Source organism: Ursus maritimus, unplaced genomic scaffold (assembly GCF_017311325.1).
Source record: "Ursus maritimus isolate PB19 unplaced genomic scaffold, ASM1731132v1 scaffold_12, whole genome shotgun sequence".
NCBI lineage: Eukaryota > Metazoa > Chordata > Mammalia > Carnivora > Ursidae > Ursus > Ursus maritimus.
Window position 1 is genome coordinate 57497506 of NW_024423564.1, and position 17297 is coordinate 57514802.

At 42.7% G+C, this 17297-nt stretch overlaps 1 long non-coding RNA gene across 1 annotated transcript in view; it reads left to right on the top strand.

Moving 5' to 3' along the window:
- Nucleotides 1–11779, top strand: part of LOC121102089 — a 325135-nt gene extending 313356 nt beyond the window's left edge. The window contains exon 3 of the long non-coding RNA XR_005834158.1: nt 11548–11779. This is a non-coding gene — a long non-coding RNA (uncharacterized LOC121102089). The remainder of the gene's footprint in view (nt 1–11547) is intronic.
- The last annotated feature ends 5518 nt before the right edge of the window (nt 11780–17297 follow it).

The window sequence follows — 17297 nt, forward strand, 5'->3', positions numbered from 1 at the left end:
ATAGTATCTCTTTCTTTGGAGTTGATTACTTTGTTAACCACATGCAGACACAAACCATGAACCCAGTTTTTTACATATCTTTACAAATATGTAAAATCGCCTTAAACATACTTTGCCTTAAACATACACCATGAAAACAACATAATAATCACAGTAGTTAACACTCTGAGTGCTCACATCCTTTTAGGCATTTCTAAATGCCTTATGTATGCTATCTCATTTATTACTCACAACGATTCCATGAAGCAGATCACTATTAACATTCCCATCTTACAGATGAGAGAACTGAGGCCCAGGCATGTTCAGTAACTCACCCAAGATCATACAGCTAGTAAGTGGTGACGCTGAGCTTTGGTCCAGAGTCTATTCTTTAACCATGACATTGAACTCTCACATTTCTCTACCAAGTCATTTTGGTTCTATATTTTTTGTTAACTGGAAAAGAATATATATATATATATATTTTTTTTAATACATCTCAAAAGGCTGACTGCAATTGTGCTTTTATGTTAAGGACTTTGTTTTTCTAGCTGTTTGGCCTTCATGCTAGTTTTCAAGTCTAAAACAAGTAAACCAATAGAGTAGCAGTTACCCCTTACTGAGTCTATGTCCTGGGCTAAGCGCCGTCTAGGATCTTCACCTCCTTCCTGCCCCTTTCCCCATATACATGATAATGATGCAGGGTAGATAATATCTTTGAAGTGCACATGGATAAACTGAAGCCCGGATCGGCTAAGTGATATAACCAAGGTCACGTAGCTAGTAAGCTGTACAACAGGGACTTCAAGCCATATGTCCATTTCACGCAGCCCATTTTGTCACAAGTATTGTGTGCCAGGCACTGTCCTTGGCTCTGGCAGTGCCGCCATGAATTAGGTCTCAACCCCGCTACCAGCCCTGGGCATGGTTGGCTCACACAACCACCGTGTGGTGGGGTCAGTAGTTGGTATAGTCATCCGCATTCTTTCTTCTGAAACGTTCTCTCCTTCAATTTAGGAAAACTGAGTTTTGGTATCTGTTCCACAGGACCTAAAGTAAAATTTTTTTGAGCTTCTACAGAGTCTTTTAAAAACAGAAGTAGGGGCAGCCTGGGTGGCTGAGTCAGTTGGGTGCCTGACCTTTGGTTTCAGCTCAGGTTATGATCTCGGGGTCCTGGGATTGAGCCCCGTGTGAGCCTCCGTGCTCAGTGTGGAGTCGGCTTGGGATCCTCTCCCTCTCCTCCCCCTCCCCCTGCCCCACTCGATCTCTCTCTCTCTCAGAAAAATAAAATATTTAAAAATAAATAAATACTAATAAAAACAGCAGTATGCCTTTTTGTGTTTGCATATGGTATGAGGCTATTGTCTCAGAACTCTATTTCTGTCTCTGATTTTGTCTCATTTCTTTACTGTAAAACAGACAGCGAAGCCCAGTATCCAGTATCAGCTCACTGTCAGAGCTAGACGACTCTGTCCCAGGAATTATGTTGATAATACAACAAAACTTATAATGTGGGGTCTCCCTCTCAGTGGCTACAGTTACTTTTTCTTATTTTGCAAATTCTCGAGAAGCAACAGTATGATGGTTAAGGCCGCAACTCCAGAGCCGGACCACCTGATTTCAAGCCTCATCTCTGTCTGACACCTACCATCTTTATAATCTTGGGCAAATTACTTACCCTCTCTGTGCCTCAGACTTTCTTATCTATGAAAGGAGGTTGGTGGAATCATAGCGCCTGCCTCATGGGTGGACTGAATGTGTAAATATATGTTGGTATTTAGGACAACAGGGCTCCATACGTGGGCCAAGTGTTGGCCATTGTTACTGACAGTCATCTATAGACTTGAATTTCATTTATAATTTGAAAAGACCTTATTTTTTAGACAGAAAAATAGTGCCTCCCGATCTACTTCTTCAGCTCTCAAAGGGCCACCATGTTCTTTAAATTTTTCCCTTCTGGGGGATTCTACACGGCCCTTCTGGTAAGGATGCTCTCAGTGCAAGTCTTCCATGGACTTTTCCAGCAAGCTAGAGGTCTGCATTGCAGCAACTTGCTACAGTTAGCCCCGACTGGTTTATGGATGTTGTCTTTAAACAGTGTGATGCAAGTGGATTATTTGAACGGGCTGTAAAGTTTTAATTGGCGCAGCCGATAAACCTCTCCCGGCTCCCACCCCGTATAAGCTGTTAGGTGTTTCCCGTTGCACATTGCATAGTAGGATTAACTCCTGACTGATCCTTTCCCTTTTCCTGTTGCCCCTTACAAACCTTTCTCCACAGGGCAGCCTGAGTGATCTCTTTCAAATGCAAATCATACATGACACTTTTCTTCTGAAACCCTTCTAGTTCCTTCCTATTGCACTGAGAATACAATCCAGACTTTCCCAGCAGTACAAGGCCTCCCTCACACCTATGCTTCAAGCACACTGGGCTCCTTAAGGGTTCTAAAACGTGCCAGGCTCCTTCTGAGACCAGGGTGCTTACCTTTGTGATTCCCTCTGTCTGGAATATTCTTTCCCGGCTAGTCACAGGATGGCATTTTCTCATTCTTGTGGGCTTAATTGAAGCTCTTGCTCTCTTAAAGAGGCCTGCACAACCTCCCTGTCTTCAGTGAGCACTGCCTCCCCCCACCATTATCCTCTTCTTTAGCATATTGCTTATTTCCCTACTAGAACATTTCCCTACCTGTAATTATTTTCTTTCTTTATATGTTTGCATATTGTTTGCCAGCCTTTCCTGCTAGACTGTATACTTCCAGAGGCCTGTCATTCACTGTATCCTGAGTGCTTAGCATAGAGCATCAAAGTGAAACATACACCATAACAGAAGGCTGACTCGGCTGCCTCTGGAGTATCTAGAACCAAATTCTCCATTTGATTTTGATTTCTGCTTTCAATGTCCTTTGCTAATTTACTTGATTTTTTTTCCAATAGAAAATAAAACAAGTCTCTGAGTTGGTAGTAAATTGCTATGGTATTTATTTTATGCTTTGTTTATGCCCCTGAATAGGATAGGTAAACATTCTCTCAGGTCACGGTTTTCCTTATCTCCCCCTGATATTGGACATCCTGTGTACTGCCTTAGGATCCCTTATGAAGGAAAGCTGATTACCCCTGAGGAGGTAAATAAAGCAGCGGTTCTCAAAGTGTGGTCCTCAGACCAGCAGCATCACTATCACCTGGGAACCTTTTAGAATGCAAGCTTTCAGGAGCCACACTCAACTTACTGAAGCAGACTCTGGGGGTGGGTCCCAGCAATCGGCGTTTTAACAAGCCCTGCATGTGATCCTGACGCACGCTCTTAGGCTTCAAAGCCCCTGGAATCAAAGTCACTTTTGTCAGAGAGGGAGGGAAAAATTTAAGTTCTATGAATGTTTATGCAACTCAGTATCTTAGAACTATGCCATTAGCATCGACTGGATGACAAGGATTGCTGGGGTGCCTAGGATTCAGAGTTAAACCAGAAAGGATCCCAGTCTCGAAGAATTCACTGTCTGTTGTGGGACAGTGGCAAGGATACAGTCTACTCTAATGTATTATTGTGTGTGTTGGGACAGAGGAAAGCAGAAAGAGCTGAGGGAGCGCAGGCAGGACTCTCTGTCAGTTGGGAATCTTCCAGAGTAGCATAGGATAGTGGTAAAAATATGTGGGCTCCAGAGACAACTGGCCAGAGTTTAAGCCAACCTCCCCTCTTTACCAGCTTTGTGGCCCTGGGTAAGTTACTCAGCCTCTGTGTGCCTCAGTTTCCTATCTTAAAAACGACAGTGATGATTCTAGCATAGGGTGGTTGTGCTGAACAAATGAGTTCTAAAGCAGAAGCCCTTGGAACACGCCGGGTTCATTCTGAGCACTCAGTATTAACTGCTATCATTATCATCTGATTGCAAGCAGAGGCTTTCAGATGTACCTAATTCTTGAGCGCAGGCCAGTGAGGGCGAGGGGAGGTTATTTAGGCAAGGTTTCCCCGGTAAGTGATAGCAGATCTTGCTGCTCAAAGCTTATTAGTCCCTTCCCCAGCAGCGTCAGCATCATCTGGGGGCTTCTTAGGAAGGAAGCACCTCGGGCCTCACCCCAGATCTACTGAATCAGAACCTGCATTTTAACAAGAGGCACAGGTAATTTTTTTAAAGCCAATTTTAAAAGTTGAGAAACACTGGTGTAGAATAGTGAGTCGGGGTCCCGGCTGCACATCCCTGGCAAAGGCACTGAGGTCAGAAGACACCCCCTTGCAGGCCTGGGTTGTGGGGCTGTGCGTTTCCAACAGGAAGCGGTGGGAGAGGTGAGGAGAAGAGAGGAGCTGTGCACAAGCAAGGCCACGGGAGGAGGACGCAACCTCAGCCTTTGGCAGGTTCGCAGCCGCGAAGCGGGTGGGCGTGGGGGGGGCGTTGCTCGCATTCTGTGTGAGGGCGCTCAACATGGCGGCCACGCGAGGGCTAGACGGCGCGGGAACCCGGGCCGGTGGAGGCCACGGAGGGATTTCTCAAAGAAAAGGCGAGACTCAGAGGCAGTGCAGGTGGAGAGGAAGAAAGGAGTTTGAGGATTATCAGAAAAGGGGTGAGTAGGACTACACGTCGGCAATGAGGAAGGCAGATGCGACAAGGATGATTTAGGGACCGAGTTTACAAAGCTACTCTTCAGAAGTTTTTGTTCCCAACCCTTTTTAAGGGTTTCTATCTGGTTCTGTTTACTTAAGACTACCGAATGCAGAACCTTCTATTCTTATCCACGTAGGGATTTCTTGCAACACACTCAAAAAACATTTGGGATTGTTTCCTGCGGACGAGGGTTTGGAGACAAAATGTCGGGTCGGATCTCAGGAATGGTGGTGGTATTTTTCCATCTTTGTCCAGTGTTTCCCACCGTCTGTTCGATTACAGCAAGACTTCATTTCCTCAGATCCTTTACGGAACGAGTCATTCCAAGCAAGTAAAGTTTTCAGGTAGCTGAGGGCTAATGTGTGATGTGCGGAAACATTTGAAATATACTGTTTTTGAGGATACACTTTCATGCCTTCGTTTTCACAGTTTTTTGTTTTGTTTTTAGCAGTGGGAGTTTTTTTTCAAGTAGAAATATGAAATCCCAACATATAAAACGGAATAAAGAGTTACTTCAATTAAAAAAGAAAGCAGGCCAAGCCCCTGGCACGTGCCTTCCAATTTATCCGTAATTTGTTCCCTGAGAGTCCTCCACAGATAACTTGCACCCTGTAGAACAGTTTGAAAACCTTTGTTTTAAAATGAACTTATTCTCTACTGATTTCACTGACAGAAGAATCAAATGTAATTTTTTTATGACTGGGGGCTTTGTCATCAGTATCATTATTGCGATATGATTGAGTTGGTGCAAATAACTTCCACTGCCAGTGACAGAAATCCAACACTAATACAAGCTAAATTACGACTTTATTGGCACATGTCACTGGGAAGTCTGGGAGTGATGGTCGGATACCAGGCATGGTGCATCTAGGCTCAGTGACTTCATCAGGGTCCATCCCCTCTCTCCACCTATGTGTTATACGTCTCTCTGTTTCTCAGTGTGTCAAAATTTAGCAGGATTCTTTCCTGACAAAGGGGGCTCTGTGTTTGTGGATAGCAAGATAACTCTGGCAGTCTCTGGTAAGATCCTTACAGGTCTTGGAACAGAGGCTGTCATTCTCACTGTCCATATATCAGTTCTTGTGGCAAGACTCTTAATTATCCTGCCTGGGTCACCTGCTGACTCCTAAGGCCAATGGACAGATGAGTCACTGTGATTGACAGTTCCACCAGAATCCGATAGGACGGGCCAGCTCTAACAAGGATGCTGTGCAGACCACAGCAATATGTCTACTACAGTGCTGAAGGCTCCTTTAAAAAAAATCCTGAATTCATACTGTGTGTGCTGGGCACTGTTGCAGAAACCAAAGATGAGACACAGAAAACACCCAGAATTGAGCAGGCAAGGCCTTTGCATGAAATGCAGGCTAATATAATGCAATGAGTTGTGACCAAGGGGAATATACAAAATGTTCTTAGGGAAAAGTTCGTTGACTGAATAGACGAGCAGTTAATTGTGCCAAAAAAGTCAGGAAAGACTTCACATAAGAGGTGATATTTGATGGCCTTTGCATGGTGGAGAAGGAGAAAGGAGCATTTTGGGTGGAAGGAACAGAACGTGCAAAGGTATGGAGATACCTGCTCTCCCGCTGACTGCAGACCTGCAGTCTCTAAGATCCTCAGGGCAGCACCCCCCCCCCCCCCCCCCCCCCCCCCCCCCAAGATCATCCCCTTCTTCCTCTCTTCATCTCTTCTTTCTTGGGGTCTGTTTTTCTTGTTGTTGCTTTTACACTTTTCAGCCTTCTTATGAAAAGAACGATCACCACTTTTAAAGACCATCAACCAATCGGAGTATTTCTTTAGCCCAGTGCCCCCCCCCCCCGCCCCCACAACCCATGCTACACAGGACAATAGCCTGAGACCTTGTAAAAGTTTTCCAGGGTGCAGCCTCCACCCCCAGAGACTGTGATTCACTCGGTTGTAAGTTAAGTTGTAAGTTGTAAAATTCCCCCACGTGACTCTAATATGCAGTTTGAGAACCACTTCATTCTATGCATAGAGTGCGTCATGTACTCACTGGGACTTTGGAACTTTCTCACAGAAGCCTGTTCATAGTTCCCCTGCCTGAAGGTCCTGTGACAGCAGAAGGCTAGTCCCTTGATGGTCACCAAGACTTTGTTGTGGTCAGATTTAATGAGATAGTCCCAGGCTTGTTACACTGTTGTCTTGTTCGTGAAAATTATGTTTTAGCCCTCTGGACATCTAATTTTGCAAATCAGTGTCAAGTATAGAAAAGATTCTGTCACTTGAGAGCAGCACATTCAGTAATTTTAAAGGTCAGAGACCAAACGTGGAAATTAGCTTTCAGCTATAGAAATGCATTGACTTACACACAACAGAAAACATGGTCTTACGGCATACTGGCTATGGCACATATATAAATTAGTCCATTAGATGTACTGATACTGATATCTCAAGTGCTTATAATAATAGTCCTCATTTATGGAGGGTCTACTTGATGACAGGCACTAACTATACTGCAAGGTAGTTTACCTCAAATCCTACGATAATGCTGCAAGTAGAAACCTCAGGCTCATAAAAGGAAGGGAATGTACCCAGGGTAACGCAGTCACAAGTGCTAGAGCTAGGATCCCACGCCACACCATCCGAGCAAAAACTCCCATCCCTAGGGGAGCCTAGGTGGCTCAGTTGGTTAAACATCTGCCTTCAGCTCAGGGTCCTGAGATGGAGCTCAGCAGGGGAGTCTGCTTCTCCCTCTCCTTCTGCCTCTCCCTCCTCCATGTGTGCTCTCTCTCCCCCAACTTCTCTCCCTCTCCCTTTCTCTATCCCTTCTTCTCCCTCTCAAATAAATAAATTAAATATTTTTTTAAAACCCCAAAACCTCCCTTTCGTATACCACAAACTCCTTATCAATGACAACAGTGTGTGTGCAGGGAGCACGCTGTCGTGTGATGGGTGTCCAGGCTCAAGGTTCTCCCTGTGTAGGAGAATCTGTCCCCAGAACCCTTGCACACTGAGTGTACTTTCTTTTTACAGAGTATTGCCGATTTGACAAGTGAAATATGATGATGTTTCATGTTAATTTGTTGTTTTTTCAGGTGTTGGTTCTGATCAGTTTCCTCATTTTGGATTATTTGACTTGAGTGCATTGTATTGGGAGTAATTCAAAGCACAAGGATGGGTTGGTTTGTCTCTTTGAACTTTTAAGCTGGGGAAGGGTAAAAGAATACTAAGCTTTTTGAGCTCTGATTTTAGTGTTTATGTACGTATCAGGCATTGAGATAGAGAAGAACAAATTCCCAGTCACCCTCACCAAAAGATTACAAAGCATGTTTTGTTTCTTTTTTTTTCAGTTGGTCAAAAATTGCGTCTGCTATTTTGCATCTGGGAGCAAAACTGAGCTCACTAGCAAAATGTCTGTTTTGATAAATCGAGAACAAAAAGACCAAAACTAATGACTTCCACAATGGAAGGTGCCGTGGGAAATATAATATAGAGTAGTGGAATCAGGGTCTTGTTTACTATGATTCTGTGTATCCATCTGATGGGGAGTATAAATAGTTTTCTTTACACAAAGGGACCCAGGGAATAGTGAATCAGAGAATAATTGACTTGTCTTGGTATGTTTATGAATGTACATTTTTATCTGATGGCAAATATGCTGTTGGCCTTCAAGTCAGTCACCCACCATAGAATTTCCTCAGCCTCATATGCACCCAGATCGAGTGCCCATCAGCCCCTCCAAGAAAACATTTCAAATTAGCATTAATCAGCCAATGTTGTATTTGGGGCCCTATGTGAAAGCCACCTACTGCAGCTGAATGCCATTCAGCCTGCAAGAAGTGATTTGCAATATAATTTAAATTAAGAGTTGGTTTCCTTTCCCATTTAGAACACACCAGTATGGAAAACTGATTGTCAGACATTCTGGTGATGTGCATCAACTTGGCTATTGACTCAGAAAATGAAGTTTCCTGAGACACCGGCACATTTAATTTATTTTTTTTCCCTGTGAAGTTAACTTCAGCTTTTTAAATACAATGACTACCCAAACCACAGAAAAACGAACACCATTAATTTTAATGCTCATAATGTAATGGAAGGAGATTATATTCAGTTGGGATTTTTTCCCCCTTTAATAGAATGTTTATTTGCCCCTCTCCTTACAAGTTAATTATTATTTTCCTCCCATAATATTCTGTTTATATCTGAGCAGCCTAACGGCGTGTCTGGTAATGTCTTCAGCTTATGAATTGCTGGTGAATCTATCATTTTGCAGTGTCTATCACTAAAACATCAATAGCCTGGCAGTGTGCTGAGTGAATATGCGGCTGATAGGAATGCAGTGGGTTCCTTACAGAACCCTCTCGTCTATTTTTATAAAACATTTAGTTTTAGTAGAGTTTCTTTTTTATGCTTTGATTGGGATATTGAACGACTTTTCAATGAATTATATAATAGTGAGTTAAGAATTGGTAACTTTTCCTCTTAGCATTAAGGTATTTATTTTTAATTCATCTTTTTAATCACTTAATGGGCACTAAGAGCTTACCCCGCTTATGCAAATAGTGTGCTAAGTGATAGGGATTAAAAATAATTAAGATGAAGTCCCCATCTTCCTAGACCTCCTAGTTCTGAGCCAGAATCTCCATGCAGTAAGATGAGGGGTACAAGGGAATTGGGTCTAAGGTAATAGAGGGTGCAACAGAAGGGAGATTTCCCTGGGCCTCCAAGGGAGACTTTGCAGAATAGGAGACGCTAGTGCTAGATCCTGCAGAGCTAGGCGTTGAGTTCTTCAAATTGGCAGGGGGATAATGAGTGAGGATGGGGAAAGGCCGTCCAGGCAGAGGGAATAGTGAATGCAAAGTAGGGAAGCAAGCCTTTTGTTGGAAGCCACTGTATGCTATTTAAATACGAATAATATAAGCTGACATTCACGTGTTCACCATTTGCCACCCACTGTTCCAAATTCTTATATCTGCAAACTCAATTAAGCCTTATAATAACTCTTTGAAGTTGGTGTTATCAGCTTCCCCTTTTAGAAATTAAAATTTGGGGAGATTTGGTAACTATATCACACAGCTGATAGGAACAGGACCAAGGCTGGAACACAGGTGTTTTCAGTCCAAAGCCTACAACTTCAAATATTAGGCTTGTGGCCTCTTTGCCTTTAGAAACGTCAGTCCCTCTGTGCAGACAAGACGTGCTAAGAATGGCACTCAGGACTGTGCCTAAGTGGGGATGATCACGATACCTATCACATGTGAAGAGGATTAAGTGAGATATGAAATATATGAAATGCTTAGAACAGTGCCTGGTACGCACTAAAACAGTTGCTAACTGTTAGTATTATGATGATTAATGTCTTAGAAGTAGTAGAGCTCAATAATACTTAGGAATCCAATAGTACTTAGGAATTCAAAGCACTTAGGGGCAGTGTACTGCAGAGGGCATTGGTCAAGAAACCCTTCCTGGAGTTGGTGGCATTTGATGTAGATCTGGCTAGCTTCGTGGTAGATGGGACCTGGGGACAAGGGGAGAATTTCAGCAAGAGAGAATAGAACACAGAAATGCAAGCAGACTAGAAAATTCCATTATATTTGAGAAAAGTAAACTATTCTGATAAAACCAGAAGGTCTGCAAATTGAAGCAGAGAAAGTAAGATTTAACAGTTAAGTGCAAGTTAAATACAACTAATGATATTTGTTGAGTGTTTGGATTTTTTTTTTTTTTTTTTTGTATTTAGTCATTGTAAAAATTTTCCTAGGGTCACAGACTTTTTTTTTTTTTCCATTTGAAGAAAATTGAGTTTCAGAGAAGCCATATAACTTAAGGTCATCCAGCTAACCAGTAGTGTAACTTGGACCTGAACCCAGGTCTGTGTTACTTAAAAGTACCATGCTTTTTGGACCATACCATCCTTTAAATTTTGTAGCTTTGACCTTTCTGACACATCATGAACATTTATGGAGTAATGTTTTTGTACTGAAAGGAGTAGGAAAGAAAAGTAAGGAAAAGTCTACTTGTTCTTCATAGAGTTCTGCATATCAATCACTGTAGCCGAACATTTTCCCAGTTATAGCCTGTGTCTACTTCCATTAAGATGGAAGGAACTGGTGTCTCTGAGTCCCCATGCACACACACCCCCCCCTCAGGTTTCCTATTTGTGTGTCCCTGTTATTACACATACCATAAGTAATATCCCACCTCTGGAATAAGAGCTAATGGTTAAGAGTTTGGGCCTCGAAGAGGGTGCCAGCCCTGGAATGGCACTCTGCCCTGCATAACTATGTTCACCAACAAGATTCTTAAGTTCTCTGTGTTTTTGTTTCCTTCTCTGTTTAGGGAGAATAATAATAGTACTTTCATGAGTGGGTTGCTGCTAGGAATAAATGGATTAATATATATAAAGACTAAAAACTGTACTTAAAGTGTTAGGATCATTCATTAATATTAGCATTATTATTGTCATTATTATGCCTCATATCTCACGTCTCTTTGTATAAAGAACCAAGACAGGCTCTGTTGGTGAGGACGAAGGAAAGGTATTTCTTCATATGTTGCTAAAGAGATTGTAAAATTGTACAGCCTTTGTGGATGGTAATTTGACAATAGCAAAATTGAAAAAAAATTTTTTCCCCAATAATTCCATTCTAGGTGTTTGTCCTATAGACAGATTCATACCATGTGTACTTTTTGAATTTTAGCCTGTGTATGGATAACCCAGTCCAGATTTTTAAAGTACAGACTGATGAATGTTATTCTTTGTACCTCCACGTACTGTAACAGCCAGCACTAGGCACAGAGGTGCTGAAAGTTCCCTTCTGTTTGTCGGTCCAATTCCGGGGGGTCTCTGTGCCCGAGGCCTACCTCCATGCACCACACACACTAGAATGATGCTTCATGCTGAGCCGCTCGCTCCAAACTCCACTGTGATGACTAACTTTGTACCTCACCCTCCTTTCTCCTTCGTTGGTTTGCTTTCAAAATGACAGAGACTTCTTTCATTGCAGCTATGTCCTCGGCTTTTCTCGATGACGATTCCTGACTCGTGGCCCTGGCAGTCTTGGGGAAACATTGTCCTGTTTCTTCAATCCAGACTTTGGAGCCTCCTGCTTTCTCAACGTCACGCACACCCAGTTGACCGAACCACTTTCTAGGACACACGTGAGTAAAATGCTAGATTCTTTGATGAAAATAGTTCAAATCATCACCTCCTCACACTGCATCCTCTACTTTTGAGCGTGTTTTTGTTTCTCTCAAATGCTGTTCCAATTCTCTCCCTTTCTGGAACTAGCTGCCTGCCTATGGTTAATACTCTCACATTCATTATTCGTTTAATCACAGACTTGTTCAAGGAGGTGGTTGCCAGTAGAATCTGAGAACTGAAAGGCACACGCCTTTGTTCTCCTCCTGTGTGGTTCCATTCAGGGTTACTTGTCTCTGACTCAGATTGGAAACTAAATGGATTAGAATAAAACCAATTTAAGGGAAAAAAGAAATGTTCACAGACACAGAAATAGAGATTCCTGCTATCTTGGCTGCCTAAGATCTGCTGGCCTCACCAAGGAATTTAAAAAGTAATGTTTCTTATCATAAGTGACAGAAATATGCTGCTTTCTGCATCAGTAGATATGAAGATTAAAGGGTCTGACCGTATTAAACAATTTTGCACAGCACCAGGCACTCTGGGCTCTGCTCTCTCTGCCTTATTACCCTTCATCTTGTGGCTATTTCAGGCCCAATTTAAGAATACAATGCAGTCTGGCTTTGCAAATTGACATCCTTTAATTTAAACTGTCTTGTGGGAGAATTAAGAAATTATGGAACAATTATTCGCCCTCAGTTGAAAGCTGGATGGCATCCTGAGATCCTTGTACATTAGCCATTTGAATTGATTAAGTCACGTAATTGAATTACACTTTTGCCCCCATAATATCTTGTGGCAAATATGTTGGCGTCGTGTGTTCGGAAAATGCTCCCATAAAAACAGGGTAGGGGTTGGGGTTGGACGTTGACTTGGGTGTCAAAGAAAACCACCAAGCGGAGTGGGCGGACACTTTGAGATTTTGGGGGGGCGTTGATTAGCAGAGCAAGCCGTTCCATCTGGAGTTTAAATGGAAGTTCACAGGTCACAACTGTATGCATGATATGGGGAAAGTATGCATGCCCTGTCTCCCTTGGCATTATCCTTCAATATTCAGCTTAGAGTGTATTACTTATTCTCAAAGGTTTTTTTTTTTTTTTTTTAATCACCCCCTTCCCCACCATCTCCACTGTGAACAAAAATGCTGTGTTTGGTGTACCTTCCTTTGTCCTGCACACTTTCCCATATATGCTTCAATCATGGCGCCTCCCACAATGATGACAAGTCTCCTTTACCCCCAATGTGGCTGAGCTAGGAACTGTGTCCCAACTCACCTAGCATGGAATAGTGCTCAGTAAGTATTTGAGAATGAGGTGTTATTTGTAAGTCTCAGTGGTTTCATCCCTAAACTCAATTTTCTTCTGTAGAATGAGAGTTAGAAGGAGGTGAAGTCTGTTCATAATTTTTGAAACAGTGTTCTTAAGTAGGGGTTTTTACACCTCTTATGTCATTAGACCATTTCATGGAGGACTTATTAAACACCAACTCTATCTATTTAATAAATGTTTATTAGATGCCTATTATATACAAAAGCTAGGGTGAGTGCTGAGGGGAAGAAGTCACCAAAAACCAAAGTATTTCCTATTCTTTAGAGAAGCTCAAAATCCAGTTGGGGATTGGAGAGGTTGGTGCAGGAAATAGCCCTGGTGACCGAATGAGCTAGCAGGAGGCTGCTAAAGAGTCCAGGACACATGAAGAGGTGATGGTATATTCCACTTGATTCCTTTCTAAAGTTTGTACTGCCCTTGGATTGCTCTGCCCCTCACCCCTTCCCCCACATCATCCATTTTGAAACCCAGCAGAGAAGAAAACTCTGAGACTAATGTCCTGTGGTCAGGCTGGATTGTGCCTTTCATTTGAAAAATCCTCTCAGGAGAGAGGTTTTAAAGCACTCTTCTCCCTGCCTCACCCCCACCCCAGCTTCCAGCTTCCCACCACACTGTGCAGCCTTCTGGGTCTTTGCATTCTTTGTCTATTCTGCGTGGCATGAGAATCTCACTCTCTTTTTCAAAGCTCTTTACCTTTTCTTTACCTTTATCAAAGAACACTCTGGGAGCTTTAAAATCCAACTACAGCTCTCCTCCTGAATACTTCTGTGTGGAAGGGATTAATCAAGTCTGTCACACATTGAGCTGTAAAACCTTTAATATTTCTAAAAGGTTTAAAGCCGGCATATTTATCACATGCATCATTGAGAATAATCTTTTTATTAAAAAAAAATTAAATGCTCACTGTAAAATATTGTGGTGATGAGCACAGTGGGCGAAAGGCTCATGCAGGGGCCCAATTGTGATGTTGGAATGGAGATTCTGCTAGAATCTTCCTGTGACGTCACTCCCCTAGAGGACACCCATCATCTACCGCACATCCTATTTGTATGACTGTTTAATATTGTGGAATTCTAGAATCTTGGCGTTCAAAGGGAAAGGAAAGTAGAAGAAAGGAACTGATTTTTGCTGAGTGGCTGCTATGTGTCAGGTATTGGGTCTGCATGCTTTAAGGGGGTTGCCACATTTTAATTTTCATGACAATTTTTTTAAAGTTTTATTTATTTGAGAGAGAGAGTGTGAGCGGGCATGAGCTAGAGAGGGGCACAGGAAGAGAAGCTCAAGCAGACTCCCTGCTGAGCATGGAGCCTGATGCAGGGCTCCATCCCATGACCCTGAGATCATGACCTGAGCTGAAACCAGGAGCCAGCTGCTCAGCCTGAGACTGAGCCCCCCAGGTACCCCTTCACTACAAATTTTTATAATAGGCACTTCCACAGCTGATTTATAGACAGGGAAGCTGAGATTCAAAAAGTGAGGCAAATTTCTCAAGATCACGTAAATACTCATTTGCAAATCAGGGATTGACCATAAGCCTGTCTAATTCTTTCATTTTGTTTTAGTGGCAAATGCCTGGCAAGTGCTTAACACAGGGTAGGTAGCCAACAAAGGGTTACCAAAGTTGTTGGGACTGTTAATATTAAGGTTTGTGGGGATTTTTAATGAAAGCTCTTCTTCCCCTACAGTTAGAGAGGCAGTGGAGATTGTCAGACATGATTCTGAGAACCTGAGATGCATGTTTTAAAGATGTTTAATCCGGCAGTGGTAGAGTTTCCCTTAGAGTAGAGAGGGACTCACTCAGCTTTTTATTAATATAACTGGGACAAGCACTGTATTTCATTACTTACTTGTAAAATACTTTCACAAGACTCTCCAGCCTTGTGAACTAATATCAGTCCTGTGGCCATTTTACAGATGAGGGAACTGAGGCCCAAAGACATGCTAAGTCATCCTGCCCAGGTCACTCAGCTAGAAGCAACTGAGTCATGTTCAAACTCCTGCTGCCAAAGCCACAATCTTTCCACTATATTATATTTTTAAACCATTCGATTATTCCTAAGAATAAGAAAAACATAGTTTTGAAGCTTGAGAAGATGCATAGAGGCCCAAGTCTTGCTTTCCAGATTTAACAACTGGGGCCCCGACACAGAAAGTAATGGCACAGAAGCCCCATGCCCTGTGTGGGATCGCACAGAGGAAGGCTGAATTCAGTCAGCTGGGGAGGGGGTCCTAGGACCGCAGGGAAGGCTGCAGTGGGGTGGTGACTCTTGATGATGTCCTGAGAGGAGGATGAGGAGGCTTACGGAAGAAAATTCCACAAGCGATACTAACACAGAAGAAAGGCAAGATGGTGTGGCAAAATGACAACATGGGGGTCCCGTGGGCGGAGGCCCTTCAAGGAAGCTCCAGTTTGTTGTTTCAATATGATTAGTTGTGTAATTGCATCTTCAGACTGCCACCACGGTGCTGCACACATGTGTAATTAAACCCCGCCCGCCAGGCAGTGTCTTCTGCACGCGTCTACCTCATGCTCCAGCTTTGCGTCAGAGCGAGCAACCAAAAGCGAAGGCCCTGAGGTTGGGGAGATGTCCAGTTTCAATCTCACCTCTCCTATGAACACACCTCTCTGTGTTCACCACATGTAAAGGGAGAAAAACAGTGATACATGGTTTAGAAGGAAGATGAGTTTTTGGCTCCCAGGTTACTGCGAAGGTAACAGACCCATTTCTGGATCTCTTTTGGGTGGGCGAGATGTTTCCCTGGTTTGCATTTAGCAAACTGTAATTAGCATCAGCGGAAGAGGAACAACTGTGCTGGAAGCGCCACTTTCCTCTGCACAACAGCCTGTGCTCTGAAGGGCGGTCCTCAGCCCTGGGTCTTCTTTCTTGGGGAGGCAGGGACAGATGCCCTAGGTAACTAAAATGTACTTGTTTGGGGGTAGAGGGCAGAGGCCAGTGGATGATCTACTTCAGATGGCAAAGTGGGCCTCACTTAAGCCTCATCCAGTTAAAATCATGGGGCTCTTGTCTGGTTTCATTTACTCCGTAACCACACATGAACCCATACCCCGGTAATCCGCGCTCAATGCCAAACGCTAGATTGGGTGCTGCAGGCTGCGGACAACTCACGCCTCTGTGAATAGCCACGCTGGCCAAAGGCAGATTCATGGCGGCACATGCAAAGAACCAGCTGAGTCTTTTTGGTTTGGGAACCTTTGAGTAAATCAGACACTATTGATTAGGATACTAGCTGCCTTAACCAACAACCCTTCCCAACCTAATATTCAACACAAAGTGTATTGTTGCACTTAACACAGTCATTCAGGGACACAGATATTCTTCTGTCTTCTGTATGGCATCATCAACTTCAACATGTGGCCACCAGGGTCTTTGCAGGAGAGGACAAGAGAGAGGAAAATTGTACCTGGGAGATTTTGAGGGACATATTTTGGAAGTGGCATATGTCACTTCTACCTACCTTCTGCTGGCCAGAATTCAGTCATAGTCTGCCCCAATGTAATAGTCAAGGGACTCAGAAATGTAGCTTAGCAATGAGCCCAGGATAAAAATGAAACTGCTTAGATCAACACATAGTCTTGTCTTGACATGTTTCCTTAAACTCAGTCCCTATTCAAATAAATGCAAGATCACTGCTAAAAGACTACATTTCACTAGCACTTGAGGGGAACTTTCCAGGAAAGATGATCTTCCAGAGCAGGATGGAAACTCTGCCGGTGAGAATTTAATTGATATACATTATCTGGAAGAGCCTGAAATAACCTTGTAACTCTTGACCCCAGAATTCCTCTTCTAGTATTTTATCCTAAAAAGGGAGATTACAAAGATTTGTGAACACATAAGTTTACTTCCACATTACTTGAAATTTTGAAAAAGCATAAATCTAAATTTCCAAAAATGAATGTGAAAAATGTAAAAATTTAATGTAATCATTAAATAGAACATATCTCTTCTAAAAGAAGTTTAATGTTTTTTATGGCATATGGACATGAAGGTAGGCTTCAGTACTTTATGTGCAATAGGATTCCAATTTTGTTGCAGATACGTGATAGATACCTAAAAATGACAAAACACAATGCATTAAGATATAAGTGAATTTCTCTGTATAGTAGGATAAGGAGGGATTTTATTTCTCTCTATATTTTGCTCTTCTAAGTCAGATATTATGAGTATGCATAGTTTTTATAAATAAAACAATTATTTTTTTAAGTGAAGTACGAAGAGGGAGAGCTTTGGACTAGGACTGACTCAGATTGGGGAGACTTATCCCA